This window comes from Phascolarctos cinereus, unplaced genomic scaffold (assembly GCF_003287225.1).
Source record: "Phascolarctos cinereus isolate Bilbo 61053 unplaced genomic scaffold, phaCin_HiC Scaffold_5;HRSCAF=322, whole genome shotgun sequence".
NCBI lineage: Eukaryota > Metazoa > Chordata > Mammalia > Diprotodontia > Phascolarctidae > Phascolarctos > Phascolarctos cinereus.
Window position 1 is genome coordinate 414261895 of NW_027555958.1, and position 17904 is coordinate 414279798.

Sequence of the window (17904 nt, forward strand, 5' to 3'; positions counted from 1 at the left end):
AAGCTTCTTAGCTTGGCATCCGAGTCATCTGGCTCCAACCTACCTTTATAATTTTATTCCATTCTCTTCTTTACCCACTGTACATTTTAGTCAAACTAGACTACTGTTTCCAATCTTTTTATGTTCTCTCCCACTTCCAAGTATTTGTACATTTGTCTCTACTGATTCCTGGAGTCAATTAATTAACATTTAAGTGCCTATATATCTAAGGGATGTAAATACAAAAGTGAAAATGTCCTTGCCCTCAAGAAGCTCATAGTCTACTGATGAGGGGCTGACCTAGGGTGATGGCCACGTGAATAGAGAAAAAGATGGATGGGAGAAAGGTTATGGACATAGATTCAACAAGACTTAGTAACTGATTAAATATTTGAGGTAATAGAAAATGAAGACTTAAGAATGACTCCAAGATTGTGAGTCTAGTATACTGAAATAATAATGGTATCCTTAACCAGGACATTAGGTTGGGTACGGAGGCAAAGATAATGAATTCTGATTTAGACATGCTGAGTTTCAAATGCTTATGGTACATCCAGCAGAAAGTAGAAGATACAGAGCTGGAATTCCCCTTCTTTACTGTGTATTTAATTACTATATAGATTTTATATATGTTACCTTTATATTCATGCTGTATATTTTTATATATACTTGTTTGTTGTCCCTCCCCAACCTTAGCATGTAAGTTCCTTGTGTGTAGGGATTGTTTTCTTCTTTGTACTTCTATCATATTATGTTCCTGGTACATCATAAGTACTTAATAAATACTTGATTAATAGTGAAGGGTTCTAGATGCCAAAGGAATTTATATTTGATACAAAAAACAATAGGAAGTCTCTGGAATGACTGTCACTGTCACACTGACAGTGAGAGACATTGGAGTTTCTTAACTTCAGTGTGACATGGTCAGACCTATACTTTAGGAATATCACTTGTCAGGTACATGGTGTATGGATTGGAGACAGAACAACTGTGAGAAATGCAGACCAATCAGAAGTCTATAGCAATAGTCCAGGTAAGAGGTGATGAGGGCTTAAACGAATATGGTGGCCATATAACAACAGAGAAGGGGAATTATGTAAGAGGTTGAATGGAGAAAAGTTCGTGGATGTGAGAGATGTTGTGGAGATAAAATTAATAAGATCTGGTAGTTGAATGCATACATGGTGTAAAGGAAAATGTAAAGTACCACAACGTTATGAACCTAGGCCATGTCTACACGTAAATGACAGAAGCAGAAGTGACCAACGTTACAGGAAAAAAAAATGTGAAATTTAACCCCACAGGTCTGGTATGGGGGATCACCAAAAATAAAAAAGCAAATTATAACGTGTACTAGTCAACAGCTACTGTATGTGGACCTTTTCTACAACCGCTATTTCTGGGCTCCATTTGCATAAAATACTTTCAGCCCCGACCTGGGCCATTGTTGCTACCAGCCAAGATCCGTTTGACTCTTGATTCCACCCCCATAAACCATGTATAATTTCAATATATCCTGTTGTATAATTTCATTTAATCCTACTGTACAAATTTATATATGTTTAGTCCTGATAATCTGATGCCCATAAAACAGACACCAACTCAAGTCTTTAGCAAGGAACCACTGTTCAAGTCCACAGTGATCCCTCCTTTTTTTCAATTCCTATTACACATAAACTACTGTACTATTAGTCACTTTTTTCCATGCACATCAGTTGTGCCGCCTTAACTCAATTACAAACTATTTTAAGGACAGAGATCAAATCTTATAGTTCTTGTTTTTTCCATAGGAAATAGCATGGTAGGGCACATTTCAAGTATTCAAAACCATAGATTATTAGAGATCAAAAGGACCTTAGAAATAGTCTACAAACTCCTCAATCTCATAAATAAGAAAACTGATGTCCAAAGAGGTAAAGCTACTATGGATTGCAAATTACCATCGGAGGTCACACAGTCAGTTCATGGCAAAGAAGAAACTCGAAGCCACATCACCTGGCTCCCAACATTCTTTCCACTATACCACAGTAAGCACAAGTTGAGTGATGTGCTCCTAAGTTATATACCTAGTTACAGATGTTGCCATCTCAGATTTTTATTTTTTAAAAATACCTTTATTTTGGGAGGGAGAAAATTTGGAACTCAAAAAAAATTTTTAAAGAATGTTAAAAAGAAAAAAAACTTGAAAAAAAATAGTTTTGTGTACTTTTGCTTATTCTTATTTCAGCCTCCATGCCATAGATAATCTTTTTAACGTGAACTGTCCTTCCCTCCATTATTACTAATGGAATACAGCCCATTTATGTAACTTACAAAATGAATGGATTCATAATGCACATTCAATTCAATCCAAATATTTATTAAGCACCTATTCTATGAAATTCAAGCATTTATTAAGCAGCCATCCCCAGGAATAGACTGTCCAAGGTGCTTGGGGGAGCAAAATGGAACAGTCCCTGTTATGTCTTTTTGAGTTTGAACTTCTTAATTTTGCCAAGTGTTCCCTTATAAGTATGTTCACAAACCACATAACTCTATTTCTTTCCTTACCTATTCAGTGAATGCAGGGGTGCCATTCACCTTTGAGCAACTTCTCTGACAGTAATGCCGTTACGCAATTTTTTTCATTCATTTACAAATATTTGTTCAGATTCTATTTTACAAAAAAGACTGGGACTGTCAGCATCATTAGGGAGAGGAGAAAGCAGAAACATATAATATGGATCCAATACACACACAAAAAAACTTTACAACCCAGTTAGATAAAGCACAAGCACATAAATTTAGGTAATGATGCAAAGCAGTACAGGATTTACAATCCAATTAGTAACTCAGAGAATAACAAATGACAGATTTCTGGAAGACAGGACATCAAATGGTTCCATTTAGAAGAACTTCTTGACAGAGACAAGCCTTGAAAAATAAGTAAAGAATGGTAGGCAAAGCATTTAGAGTAAGAGAAACAGTATCAGTAAACAAACAGGCTGGCCTATTCTAGAGACATCCAAGAGATTGGCCTACAGTGAGCTGAAAAATTGGGAAACAGTGGAAAAGGATGAATGAGGTCAAACTGTAGAAGACCTTCACATGCAAGACCAAAGAGTTTGGATTTGAACCTAAAGGCAATGGGGAATCACTGAGAATTCTGAGGGGAATTCTGAGCAGGGACATGCCAGCATAGTTTCTAGAGAAAAGTCACAGCTCATACTATCTGAAGATTTTTTTTTCCCTAAACTAAATTTACTGAAATAGTGTTTCCATTTCCTTTAGTATGTTTCACCAACCAGGAATTTTTCCCCTTCACAGTGTAACTCCGCATTTCCTATATCATCTCATCTTTGATTCCTGCTAGTCTACGCCCAAAGATGCCTGAAAAATATTCAGTCAACTAATTTATTAAGAGTTGACATTTGCATATCTTAAATACTGTGTCTTAGTATATGTACAGAAATTAAGAATAGTGTATATTAATATTAAGCAGTGGTGAATATTCAACAGGTCTCCTTTTCAAACAGTATGAATAACACCCTCTGTTGATTAATTTGACTGTTTCACTATTCATTAATTTCATTAACAACAGTTTGCTTAAGCCATCCTAAAAAAAAAATCCTAATTTTATAAGCTATGAAATCTTCAAACCTCAAAGCACTTTTCATCTTCCAAAGTTTCATCAGTGTGTGCTCATTTCTGAAGCTGAGATTTGTGCCTCTAGCTCTTTCATTTCTTCATTTTTTTTTTATTGAAAATGTTGCCCTAGTCCACTTCCCTTTATATTCTTTTCTGGTATTTAATTACTCTTAGTCAGGAAGCACTTCTTTATCTCTAACTAAACCCTCTTGCTGCAATCTAAACCAATTTCCTCTTCTGTGGACAGGAACTGGTCAGCATACTCCTTGAAATAATTATTCTCCAAAATTATGAAAACTTAAGTCAATTACTAATCTCTTTTACAAACTAATGCACCTGTCTTTGTCGGTCAACAAGCATCTATTAAGCACTTAGCGAATGCCAGGCACAGTGCTAAGGGATGGGGATACAAAGAAAGGCAATTGACTGGACCCCTGAAAGACAGAATGGTTTCTTTTTTTTCTTCTCTGAATTTTATCTACTTTCTTCCTATCTCCCTTAAGATAATAAAACTGGACACTACACCTAAATAAGGACCTCATTAAAGTTAAACAATGCTAAAGGAATATTTCTGGGCTCTTACATGGTGGCATTCTTGTTCGTTAATAGCACTATTATTACATTAACATAAAAATCAGTTAGTTGTAGTAACCAGAGAACTGGCCTGGGAATCAAGAAAACTGTGTTCAAGTCTAATCTCAGACTCACACTAATTGTGTAACCTTGGGAAAGTCACTGACTTCCCAGGGTCCCAAGCAACTTTCTAAGAAAATATGACAGAGAATAATAGCTTTATTTACATTAAGAGTTACCTATAGATTCTAATCCCCTCAAAAAAAAAAGAATTTACATTAACATTTTATCATTCATTTATTCTCAAGATAATCCAAAAACCCTATTGTTTTATGGGCCTCTCCTAACATGAATTTAAAAAGGAAGTATTAAACATTTACTATGTGCCAAGTACTACACTGGTGCTACAGATACAAATACAAAAGTAAAAAGTTCCTTGTCCTCAAGGAGCTTCCATTCTAACAAGGAAATACAACATATACAGTAGAGTGGTAGCTAGAGAAAGGTATAAAAGTTACAGGGACAGTGAAAAGAGCTATAAAAAGAATCAACTGACAGCACTGATTTAATTCTTGTTTCAGAACTGGAAAGAAGCAAGGAGAATAAGCTGGCTGAGATAGCAGGGTAGCATGGAACTAAGTCAAGTATGTCAGGTCCCACATGAAAGTGGGATAGGTGAGGCATTCATCAATAAGGGAAGAAGGAATGCCAGACAGCAGGACTTCTGGTACCTACATATGCCTCGGTCGTATCTGTTCCCTGCATACAACAAGGAAGTTCTATGAGGGAAACTAACCATCAAATCTAAATTTCTCATCACTTTCAAAATAAGTTGCTTATAGAAAATAAATAAGGAAATTTTTTATAATATATTTATGTAAAAATATTGGAAAAATAATGAGACTAAGTAAGGTTTTCTGATCTAGTTTAAAATGTTCTACACAAACTAATTTCAAGGATGTATCTAGTTTAGACTTCAACAAATTTGAAGGCCATAAGGGGCAAAGACAAGAAATGAAAAGTAAAGGTAAATCCTTTTTGAGTGTAATGAAGCATTTATACCAAGTAAGGCATCAGAGATTTTGAATAATTCAATTATATAAAAAGGCCCACAAGATCAATGAACTTGCCCAAGAACACAGACTGCCTCAGTATCAATGACCCTAACTACTCATTTGCATAAGACCCCAACAAGAATCATGTAAATATAATGGGCTGGTCACCAAAAGTAAAGGTAAAGTCCCTCACCAAGGGAACTGAACTCTAAACCAGGAATGAATGTCATACAGGAAAGGCTATACCTCTCACTTCCCTGGGAGGTGACAAACCTCAGAGCCCTCAAAGGCCAATCCTAGTGTAAGATCTCACCTTTCTGAAAGAGCACAAATAGACTTCCAGCTAAAAAAGAACACTGTTAAGACCTCAACAGAAGGAGCATAGCTGAGCCAAAGGCTAAAGGTAGAGACTGCAGCTGATCATCAACGATAGTACCAAGGGAGTTCAGTAGTTCAACTGATCAGCAGAGACACAGTGCCTTGTCTTCCTGCTAAGCCTTGCTACAGCACCATCCTGGCAGCCAAGAAATCTTGTTTGGCCTAAACCAGAAAAGATATCCTAAGCCCTGCAAGGAATCTGACCAGCTGAGCCACCATACTGGGTGAGGAGCCAGTTCAGACTAACAATGTAGAAACACATCCATCACCAACATCCTACCCCTGAACTTTACAAGGGCACTTCAGGGAAAAAAAAAAAAAGAGCCACTGAAGCCAGAGTTGTAATTTGCCCTGGCCAAATGTGCTCCCTACAAGTGTTATCCCTCCCACTCTTTCCCTTCTGGACACTATGAGAAACTATACCTAATGGGGGAGGGGGAAAGGAATCAATGTTTTGTAACTACACTTCTTACTATGCCATTTGAATAAATGTCTTTTCTTTAAAAAAAAAATCTGGAGAGACTGGGTGCTAAAGATGTAAACATTATGCCTACTTTCACATGAAGTCAGTGTACCGCTGTTTTCCTTAATGGTTATAAAAAAAGCTCTCTCACAGACAAGGGGTAATCTGTAAATATCAATAAAAAAATTTTTTTTAAAGAATTAACTGAATGTACTAGCTGACTGTCAATAAGAAGTACACTAGTAGGGATTCATGAGCCACAATGTTAGGAGCAGTCACCCACCCAGCTATCCCGAGAACCCTAAGCACTGGTTGCTCCCTGGGTACCCAAACCTGCCCATGCAAGTTCAAGTTCAAATCCAGCATCAAATGCTTATTAGCTGTATGGTCCTGAGCAAGTCATTCAACCTCTGCCTCAGTTTCCTCAACTATCAGGTGGAATTTATAATACCACCTACTTCACAGGGACGTTGTGAGAATCAAATGAGATAATATTTGTAAAGCACTTAAAGTACCTGCCACACAGTTAGCATTTAATAAATGCTTATTCCTTTTCCCTTCTCATCTATTAATTATGACATTAAATGTAGAAAGGCTGATTTCTTCTATAAAAAGAAAAAGGACCATATATGACATTAAGAAATAAAATAAAAAATCTTCTGATTAGCATATATAAAAAGCATCACACATAAATAGAGTAAGAAAGTTAAAAGATAAGTTATACCTCAGCAAAACAGGAACGGCAGGAATAACAACAGTATCAGAAAAAGCAAATGTCACAGTAAAATATACTAAGAGAACATATAAGAATACCACACAATGATAGAATTACATTAAACAATGAAAATCTAAAGACTCAAATATTTTAAATGTCCCTAATAACAGCAAAATACAGAAATAGAAAAAACTACAGAAATAAAAAAAATAGAAATACAAAAATTGGAGACCAACACTTCAGTATCAGAACACATCTATCAAGTAGGGGGAAAAATAGAGCTAAAAAATACAATAAAAAACTAAAATTAATAGACATGTAAGAGAAATTAATTGTAGGTCAAGAGAATACACTCATTTCAAATGTCCAATACATACTGATCATATATAAAAATCTGACTTCTGAAATCTATAGGGATATATAATATAAATAAATGTGTAATACTGATAGCTTTTCCCCAGTAAAGAAGTGGTTAAAGGACAAATAGTTTTCAACGAAGAAATACAAATTATCAACAATAATATGAAAAATGCTTCAAATTACTAGTAAAAGTATATTTTAAACAACTCTTAAGATAACAACTCTGATACCTCCCAAATTAGCAAAAATTAAGGAAGAAGAAATAGTTGATGTGGAAGAGTGTTGGCTCTTTCTTTGACCTCTTTAGGTGTAGTCCTAAGAAGTAATATCAATAAACTGGGTCAAACATTTTGCAATCTGGTGACTTGAGGGCCTAGTTCCAAACTGCTTTCCATAATGGCTACATCAACTCTCAGATCTACCAACAGTATATTATTAATGTTCCTATTCTCCAGCTCCTCCAACTGTTGTCATTTTACTTTTTTGCCAACTTTGCCAATTTGAGAGATGTAAGAACCTGAGAGTTGCTTTAATTTGCATTTCTCTAATCACTAGTGATTTGGAGTATTTCTCACAAGGCTATCAATAGCCTGGATTTCTTCACTAAACAGCCTATTCATATATTTTGACCATTAATCAACTGGAGAATAGTGCTTATTCTTATAAATTTAAATCAATTCTTTATACATCTTAGAAATGAGGTCCTTAGGTGAGAAACTTAATACAATTTTATTTTCCAATTATATCATTTTAGTCCAACTATTCTAAAAAGGGGGGGGTTATGAGTAAAAAGTTAATAATTACTAATACCTTTAACTCAGTAATTCCACTACTGGGCAAATGATCAATCCCAAGACAACCAGTGACAGAAAGGTCTCATATATACCAAAACATATGTATGCATTTCTGTAACAGCAAAAAATGGATACAAAGCAGGTGCTCATCTACTGAAGGATTAACAAATTATAATACACAAATGTTAATGAATATTATTGCAGAGTAAGGAATAACAAATATGAAAAATTCTGAGAAGCATAGGAAAATTATATAAATTGGAAAAGGGCAAAGAAAGCAAAACTTTGAAGGAAAATACATGTGACTACAACAATGTAAATGAAGACAACCCTAAAACATTAACAAAATTCTGGTGAAATGCAATGATCAATATTGGTTCCAGAGGCATGAGGTTGGAAAGCATTTTCTCTTGGCAGAACAGGCAAAACATACAACACTTATCAATTAAGTTTGCCATCTTATGTGGGTGTGGTTTGTGGTGCCCCAAAACAATTAGAATAGTAATATCATAGATCATAGATCACCATAAATAAGATATAATAATAATGAAAAAGTTTGAAATATTGCTAGAATTACCAAAATGTGACACTGAGACACAATGTGAGAATATGCCACAATGTGAGAGTTGCACAAACTTTTGATTTGTAAAAAACACAAAATCTGCAAAGCATGATAAAATGAAGCATGCCTATACATGTGGGTATAAATTATGTATTAGGTTTCTACTTAAAGAACTCAAGAGAACAAAACTACTGAGTCAAAAGAGGAGGGAAAAGTAATAGAGCAAATATAAACAAAAAGAGAAATTTAAAAATACAGCTATTGAACCTTTTGAACCTTTTGAAATGGATGTTCTTCAAGCATGTTCTACGTAAATTGCATTAAAAAATACTGACCTACATTGGTAGAGGGAGTTTTCTCCTCTGAGAGTTCCTGTTAAAAATGAAATCTGAGATCCCATCCCTATTTCTTGTGATTTGTATATACTTCTAGATGAACATCTCTCTCCCAAGAGAATATAAATTCCTAGAGGGCAGAGACTCTTTCATTTTTGTCTTTGTACTCCACAGTCTCTTAGCATGCCACCTAGCACATAGTCAACACTTAAATGTTTGTTGATTAAATGAAATGACAAATAAAACCAATAATTAACTTTAAAAATTGAACAACAAATAAAAAGAAACTGTAGATTAACAATCAAAAAAGAGATAAAAGATCTAACACAAAAGCTTTCTTTTAATTGAAAACAGAATTTTAATGAATAGAGCACCGGCCCTGGAGTTGGAAGGACCCGAGTTCAAATCTGGCCTGAGATACATAACACTTATTAGCTGTGTGATCTTGGGCAAATCACTTAACTCCATTGCCCAGAAGCAACAACAACAACAAAAAACCAAGAAAATAGCATTTTAAGCAACCTATATGTTAATAAATTTGACGACCACTTCCAGAAATATAAAATACTAAGACTGGAACAAAGTGGTAGAGGTGTAAAACATGCACTTCACAACCCTACTGAGTTCACCCTGAACTAGGTTAAAATGTAATTGGAGGGGCAGCTAGGTGGCACAGTGGATAGACCTCAAGCCCTGGAGTCAGGAGGACCTGAGTTCAAATATGGCCTCAGACACTTGACACTTACTAGCTGTGTGACCCTGGGCAAGTCACTTAACCCCAACTGCCTCACCAAAAAGCAAAAAAAAAAAAAACTGTAACTGGAAAATATTTAACAAAATAAATAAAAATACAACAGAACATGCATAATGTTAATAGGTGGTTTTCTAAGTCAATATGCAGCCCATTGGCATCTTATGTATTGTTTAGTGGCTTCTGTTTCTATGTGAGATTGTATCACTGGGTCTAAAGCACAGAACATCAATAGACCAACAACAGTGAAGAAGTAAGTTACCGAGGAATTCCTCATCCTTCCCTCACCCTCCCTGCCTGCCTCTCAAAAGGCATCTGGGCCCAGGAGAGAAATTGAAGAATTTCTAAAGTACAAATAATTCCTATAATTATTTTACATAAACAACTGCAAAACACAGAAAAGCTAAGAGCAGCGTGGTATACTGGAAAGAGGAGGCAGGACAGACATGGGCTAAAATCCCACCACTAACATTTAGCAGCCATGTGACCATGGGAAGTAACTCAGCTTTTTCGAACCTCAGTTTCCTCTTTTGTAAAATAAAGATAATACATGTACTATACCTATTTCAAAGAGCTTTTGTTATCAAGTGAAATAATATGTAAACCTTAAAGCCCTTTTTCAATGACTTCCAAGTCTTTTTCTATTATTTTTAGCCCCACACCACACTGGGTCAATACCAAAAGGGAAAATTACAAGTTATTCTCAAGCAATAGATACAGCAAACCTTCTAAATAAAATCTAACAAATATTTTTAATTATTCCTTTTGACCAAATAACATGTGTACCTGAAATACAAAGATAGTATAGAACGGTGGGAAAATAGCAACTGCAATGTTAACAAGAAAGCGAGTTAAAAAATTATTTTCAAGAAAACATTCAATAAATGCAATATCCATAATTAATTTTTAATTAGGTAAGGTGTGTTTCTTTGTTAACATTTTAGAAGTATGTATTACAAACCACCATTAGACATAATGGAGATGCACTTGAGTCATTCCCTTTACAGACAGGAATAAAACAAGGCTAGCATTAGAAATGCTGGAAATAACTATAAGAGAGGAAAATTATTTTTATGTACAAAAACAATTATACTTTTTGTAGATTTATGATCATATAATCAGAAAATCCAAAGATGTTAATCAAAAGTTGCTAGAGGTAAACAATAAGTTCTCAGCTGGGTATGTGACAAATCAATAAGTATTTTTATATACTAGTAACACATAACTAGAAAACAAAACAGAAACAGATATCAGTTAGAATAGAGATTTTTTAAATACTTGGTTATTACTATAGCTTTGGATGTCACTGAATTATTCAAAGAAAATTACAAAACTCTAACTTAAAGAGAAAGATGTCATACTCTTGGATGAGAAAACTTAGTAAGATGACCAATATTTCCAAAGATAAAAATGTAATATTTAATATAAAACCCCAATGTCCTTGACAAAGTAATATTTTTCTTTTGGCAGAATTTCTGGCTAAGAATATCAATAAACATGTTCCCAGAACAGGTTTACTATCTGTATCAATTATTTCAGTAAAGGCAATACCCAGATTCTACTAAAAGAAACAATTTACATAGGATTAAATAAAGACAAAAAATAATCACATGGAAAAATATAAAGTCTAACAATCAAAGAAACACAAATTAAAACTTTAAGGAATCAGTATGCACTTAACAAACAATTTTTCAAAATTTGGGTGAAACTATAAAGCAGGTATACTTACTGAGTCACAGGAAATGTTTAGCTTGCTGGAGAGCAATCTGGCAATGCCTAATATATGAACAAAACTACTCTTAACCTTTGATCCAATCATTCCATTTTGGGGAATATGTTCAAAGGAAAAAACCTAAAATAAATAATTTAATAAAGATATCTGAATAAGTACTATTTGGAATAGCATAAACTGGAAACAACCTAAATAACCCCAAACAGGGAAAAAGCTACACAAACTTCATGAGTCGAATGGAAAACTTCATGGCTATGCAAAGAGTACTTTAAAAATCAGCTATTCCAAATGACAAGAATATAGGCCACATTGATATGTTTCTAGCAGTTAAGTGGGGGGGAGGAAGGGGAAAACAGAATACAAAATAGTATTCACACATGGTCAACTATATAAATACATGTTTACTTTAACAAAGGTGAAAAAGAGTGGATAGAGCACCAGCCCTGAAGTCAGGAGTAAATGAGTTCAAATCCGGCCTCAGACCAAACACTTGACACTTACTATCTGTGTGACCCTGGGCAAGTCACTTAACCCTAATTGCCTAAAAAAAATAAAAATTAAAAATTAAAAAAAAACCAAAAGTGAAAAAGAAAGTTTGGAGTGACAATTTAAATGTACAACTCTACCATTTTCAGTCTCCTTTGCTGAATCCTCATCCACCCCTCTTACTGTGGGTGTACCTCAAGGCTTTGCCCTGGGTCCTCTTCTCTCTCTACATCCTCTGTGATGGACTCAGCTACCATGGATTTAGTAAACTATGCAGCAATCTTTCTTTCTGACTGACCAATTGCCTATTAGACACATCCACTGAATGTCCACAGACATCTCCACCCCAACATGGCTAAAATAGAATTCATTATCTTAGCCCCAAACCCAATATTCTTCCTAACTTCCCTATTCTATGAGAGAACTTCCATTCTTCCAAACACCCAGGATGGATGCATCCTCAAAGTCATCCAGAACTCTTCTTTCTCTTTCAACCACCATATATCCAATCATTTGTCAAGTCTTCTCAATTTTATTTTTCCATCTCTCATATCCTTTCTCCACTCACCCTACGAACACCCTAGTTCAAGGCCCGATCATCTCTTGCTAATAGCATTATAACAAACTCATAATTGGTTTCCCTTCTTCAATCTCTCCCCTCTCCAAACCATCTTCCACAAAGCTGCTTCTTAAAGTGATGCTTCTTAAAACAAAGGTCTGACCATGTCACTCACCTGATCAACAAACTCTACTTCAAAGCTCTGCTCTAGCTATCTCCTCCATAAGAAGCACATCGCTGAGCTATGAACAACCACCCTCCCAAATCACTTTTTTACCTTGCATGTAATTTATATCGTATGTGTACATGTCCTTTGCCCTTGATAAACGTAAATTCCTTGGGGATAGGGGATGTTTGGGTTTTTTGTCTTTGATTTTTCATCACCTGGCTCAATGCCTGACACAAAGTTCTATTAAGTGCTTGTTAATTAACTGATAACCTCCATTTCCTTTCCTCTCACCCTCTTTTTATCTCTCCACAGCCTGTGTTGGTGGACCTATGAACTGGTCCAGCCATTCTGGAAAGTAATCTGGAACTATACCTAAAAAGCGATTAAACTATGTATAGACTTTGAACAAACAATACCACAACTAGGTCTATACCCCAAAGAGATCAAAGAAAGAAAAGAAGGACCAATAGATACAAAAGCATTTATAGCAGCTCTTTTCAGTGACAAAGAACTGGAAACTCGGGGTGCCTATAAATTAAGGAATGGCTGAACAAATGTATGCTGTATGTGACAGAATACTGCTGCGTTGTAAGAAATGATGAAGAACATGGTTTCAGAAAACCTGAGAAGACTCGTTTGAAATGATGCAAAGTGAAGTAAGCAGAAGCAAGAAAACAATTTATACAATAACAAAAGAGAAACAACTTTGAAAGGTCTAGCAACTCTGATAAACTTAACGGAACAAACCACAGTTCCAGAGGGCTCATGATGAAATATGTTACCTCCAGATAGAGAAGTGATGGACTCAGAGTGCAGACTGAAACATAACTTTGTTTTTGGACATGACTAATATGGGAATTTGTTTTGCTTAAATATATGTGTGTGTATTTGTAACAAATTTTGTTATTCTTGCTTTCTCAATGGGTAGGGGAGGGAGGGAATTTGAAAGTGAAAATAAAATTTAATTTTTAAAAAATGCTTTACAGTCTAGCTTCCAACTTCATCATTCAACTAAAACTTCTTTCTCCAAAGTTATGAAGAATCTCTTAATTGCCAAATCTAATGGTTTTTTTCTCCTCATTCTCTTCCACCTTTCTGCAGCCGCTGACAACATTCACCTTCCTCTCCTTAGTACTCTCTCATGACAATACTCACTCTTAGTTCTCCTCCAGCCTTTCTGACTGCTCTTTCTCAGTCTCCTTTGCTGGACTTTTCTTCTATTCTCCCCTATATTATTTCATTTGATCTCACCAGTTCCTATGGACTCAATTATCATCTCTATACTGAGAATTCTCAGATCTATTCAGCCAGACATAACTTCTTTCCTGACCTTCAGTATCACATCTCCAACCACTTACTGGACATCTAGAATTAGATATTTCATAGACATATTAAACTCAACATGTCCAACTCATTATCTTTATCTCCAAACCCTCCCTCTTCTTAACTTTCCTTCACCATTGAGTGGACCACCATCCTCCCTGTACCTCAGGCTTACAATCTAGATGTCATTCTTAACTCCTCACTTCCTCTCACCCCTCACATCCAATCCATGCCAAGGCCTGTCAATACTTAATAACATTTCCTGTACAAATCTCCTCCCATCCTCCACTACCACCAACCACTCTGTTTCAGGTCCTCATCACCTCATGCCTGGACTATAGCAACAGCTTGTTCATTTGTCTCCCTGACACAAGCCTCTCTCCTCTGCAATTCATCCTCTACTTACTGGTCAAAGTGATCTTCCTAAAGCATAACCATGTCACCTCCTACTCAATAAACTCCACTATCACCTCCAGGATCAAATATAAAACCTCTGTTTTGGCCCTTAATAACCTGGCCCCCCTACTACGCTGCCAGGCTTCCTATACCTTAAACTCTGTGCAACCCAACCACCACCCCAAGTACACTGGGATCCCAGCAACTCTGGCCTCCTCCATTCATGGAATGCTCTTTCTCCTCAGCTCCACCTCCTAACTTCCTTGGCTCCCTTCAAGATGCAGTTAAAATCCAACCCAACTTGTACAAGAAGTATTTTCTGATCCCCCTTAAAGCTAGTGTTTTCCCTCTGCTGATTATTTCCAATATGTCCTGTCTATAGCTTGTTTTATACATAGTTGTTTCCATGTTGTCTCCTTGATTAGCCTGTGATCTCCTTGAAAGCAAGGATTGTATTTTTGCCTTTCTCATATCCCTAGTTAAAACTTAGCTCACTATCTAGCACACAGTAGGTGCTTAACAAATGTTTACTGACTGAAATGCTTATTAACTAAACAGCATCTTATTTAAAAGAAGGAATAATACTATTCTCAGGTTTGGTTAAAAAAAATACCTTACTAAAACTATTACTAGGCAGAAAAAGTTATTCTTTGTTTTATCTGAAGAATAACAACTTTCTTTTTTGACAACTAGTAAATTGCTGGGAATTTTCATAAATTTCACTTTATTCATACATGTTCCTTGAAATTTTACTAAAATTTCCAACCAAGTTTTTCAGCTTTCAAAGCAGAAGAGTTCAAGTCCTTATTTCCTATTTTCCCTCCTCTTTTCATTTCCCTGACCTCTGAAAGAGAGTCACCCCTAAAAGGGCTGGCACATAGCCACTGGAAAACACCTAAGAACTTGTCTCCCTAGATGTCAATCACCTATAGCTCACTGCCCTGCTTCACTCTTCAAGCAAGAGCTACTCAAAAGGAGAAGAGAAGTATGAGTCAGCAGCAGTTGAGTAGAAAAGGTCAAAATAGCATCCAAATTAATGGGAATCATTTCCTTACTTTGGTAATCTAAATACTCCATACTCAAAAGGTGCCTATTTGCTACTAGGCAAATACTTGTCACTTTCAGAGTAGATATGAAATTCAATTTCAAAACAAAAACTCATAATGAAATGAATAATGATACCTATTATGTAGCAGTTAATAGTGTATTCGTTTTACCATTTATAAATTCTCTTATTTGATTCTCACAACAATACCACTGAGACAGGTATTCACATTTTGGAGATAAAGAAATTAAGAACGGTACCTAACATATAAGAGCTTTAAAAAATACTTGTTGATTGGTTGAAGCTCAGAGAAGTCAAATACCAAGGCGAAACTGGTCCTAAATTAAAAGGTACAGGAAGAGTGATATAATGTATAGAACAAGGAAAACACAGTGTAAAGCGCACTGAACCATAAGTAAGGAAAACTGGGTTCAGGTTCCCCCAAACCATTTAGCTGTGTCATCTGGGGTAAATCACTCACCTTCTTAGGAACTCAACCTAAAACAGGGACAAAGACAACATCTACCACACTAAACTCAGCAGTTATTGTGATGAAATGAATGAAGGCAAAAACACTTTGTGAGTCTAAGCAAGTCTTAGCTTCTACAGGGGAGAAGACGCCTTTTTCTGTAACATGGGAACAATATCATTTTATCCGTAATAAAGTAGAAAGCCAGACCAGATTACTAATTGATCCATAAGCTCAATAATAATTGGGAAGACCAGGGGATACAATGGAAAGAAAACTAGCTCTAGAGACAGAAGACTTGGGTTCAAATCTTGCTGACATTTACTACCTGTGTGCCCTTACGCATTCTGCTTCACCTCCCTGGGCCTCAGCTTACTCATCAGCAAAATGAGGGGCACAGACCAGACTACCCATGCTCTAACTCCATGATTCTTTGCACTGAATATTCTTTTCAAATCCGGCATAGATTATCACAAAATCGTAGATTTGGAGTTCAAAGAGACCTTACAGGTCACTGAATCCAACTCCCTCATTTTAAAGATAAGAAAATGTCTGAGGTATAATTCGAACCCAGGTCTTCCTGACTCCAATTCCAGTGCTCTATCTACTTTATTCATGACTAACCTTAGATCTAGAATCCCTTACAATTACAGGGAAGAAAAGTCATGTTTTACACATGCAAAAATATGTGAAGAGATTAAGATACAAGTAAACTACTCAGTCTAATTCAGCAAATACTGTCTTAACATAAGATCTAAACCACTTCCAGATCAATTCAACTACAGCTAGACAAATTATGTGAGCTGATCACAGTCAACTATGCCATTGTGTGACTATTTCAGGTCAGCCAGGATGACCATAGAGTAACTTGCCTAACTCTAAAAAGCATATTAGAATCCAACATTATGGCCTTCCCATTTTCTACAATAACAAACCCCTACTCCTTTCTAAAGAACAAACTTTTACAAAAAAGTCTTATTTAGGGACTTTTCTGTTACACCATGAGATCATTAACCCTATACACAAAAGCCCTGTTTTAGAACATCTCCCTAACCATACTACAAACATTATCTCATATATACAGGTTTATCATTAAATCTATACTAAAGAACTTTTTAAAATATTTCTCCCTCTAGGAAGAAATTAATTTAAAATTGGTAAAAACTGAAGACAAATCCATTTAAGAAAGAAAATTTAGAAAAAGATAGAGACTAGCTGAAGAAACATCATGCTTTGTATCTAGGAAAAGTGGCTGACTTCACCTTGAGTAACAGATCAGTCTGTCAAATTAATAACCAGAACATGACACTAGACATTACATCCTGACAAGCCTCAAGATTCAAAACTGATACCAAGTATATGTTTCCCACTAGCTTGACTGACCTGAAAGGAATCACTCTAGCTCCCCTGCTTCCAACTTGCAGCACCTGACCCTAGCAACCCATGATCTGTACAAAAAATAATAATAATAATAACTTTTTAATTGAATTATCTGACACAAATAACATGACCAAAAGCACCTGCCCACGATATCTGCTAGACACCTACCTACCTACCTACCGTCAGGGACCATGCTAACAAGTCTGGATCAACAAGTAACTGCAAAAAAATACAGGCAGCATGCACATATATGGCTTTCTGTTTATAAGGTCAGCTATTAAAATGGGGTTACCCCTGCTGTATTTGAAAATTGTCACACCCCAGCTAAAGAATCTGCCTAAGATAAGAGCTAACATTTATACAGAATCTTAAAGTTTGCAAAGCACTTTACATATATCATCTTATTTAATTCTCACAACAACCCTGCCAAGTTGATGACATTATTCCCTGCATTACAGAAAACACAGCTGACGGAGGGAAGTGATTTGATCAGAGTCAACAACACAGGCAGTGAGTGTGACACGCTGGCTACTAAGGGCGTCCCAACAGTCTTGTCCTTGTTGTTGTTGTTGTTGTTGTTCAGTCATTTTCAGCCTCGTCCAATTCTTTGTGACCTTGTTTGGGGTTTTCTTAGCAGAGATACTGCCGTGGTTTGCCATTTCATTCTCTAGCTCATTTTATAGATGAGGAAACTGAGGCAAACAGGGTGAAGTGATTTGCCTAGGGTCACTCAACTAGTCAGTGTCTGAGACC

The 17904-nt window shown here is 35.9% G+C and overlaps 1 protein-coding gene across 4 annotated transcripts in view; it reads right to left on the reverse strand.

Annotated features, from left to right (window-relative positions):
• RABGAP1L (RAB GTPase activating protein 1 like) overlaps nucleotides 1-17904 on the reverse strand; it is a 681088-nt gene that overhangs the window by 639608 nt on the left and 23576 nt on the right. The window contains exon 1 of one of the 4 annotated variants that reach the window (XM_078156481.1): nucleotides 11322-11339. The exons of the other annotated variants lie outside the window; for them this stretch is intronic. The gene's annotated coding sequence lies outside the window, so the exon portion shown is untranslated. Of the gene's footprint in view, nucleotides 1-11321; nucleotides 11340-17904 lie in introns of those variants that run through there. 4 annotated transcript variants of the gene reach the window in all.